The sequence below is a fragment of the Misgurnus anguillicaudatus genome, chromosome 10, assembly GCF_027580225.2.
Source record: "Misgurnus anguillicaudatus chromosome 10, ASM2758022v2, whole genome shotgun sequence".
Taxonomy (NCBI): domain Eukaryota; kingdom Metazoa; phylum Chordata; class Actinopteri; order Cypriniformes; family Cobitidae; genus Misgurnus; species Misgurnus anguillicaudatus.
In genome coordinates, this window is record NC_073346.2 from 33,030,556 (window position 1) to 33,031,068 (window position 513).

General features: G+C 37.4%; 1 protein-coding gene across 1 annotated transcript in view; it reads right to left on the minus strand.

Annotated features, from left to right (window-relative positions):
• atp2c1 (ATPase secretory pathway Ca2+ transporting 1) overlaps positions 1-513 on the minus strand; it is a 50,518-nt gene that overhangs the window by 48,825 nt on the left and 1,180 nt on the right. The window lies entirely within an intron of this gene.

Below are 513 nucleotides of genomic sequence, written 5' to 3' on the forward strand. Positions count from 1 at the left end.
GTTTATTAACCCTTTAGTTTCACATCATCACGCAGCTATTCCCGTTAGAGGTATCTGTTAAAAACATTTAATTCATTAATAATCTAGTATGTGTTCATTTTCTGTCATAGTTTCTTCAAAATTAAGTTTTATTTGAGTGTTTTAAATAAAAATGTTTTAATTTTCATCATGACGCGTACACCCAGCCCCTTTGATTGCACGCCCCCGGCTCCGCGCACCCGCCCAACCCTACAACCTTAACTAACAAATTTTCTGCGTTATACTTCATTTTAGGCTCCTGGGCATGTGCATTTATTTGGCCATAGTTACCGGATCACCATACAGCATCACTTTACATCACTAGTAGGTTACTTTTAACCAGTATGGTGCTCTTGCAGAAACATGCAATCTAACATGATATATCTGCTAAATTAATGCCGTGGACAATAGTATACATGCTCGCACACTACTATGACACTGATTAGATGCAACGGTAAGCAACATCTGACTTATTTTTTTCTCAGACACCAATTT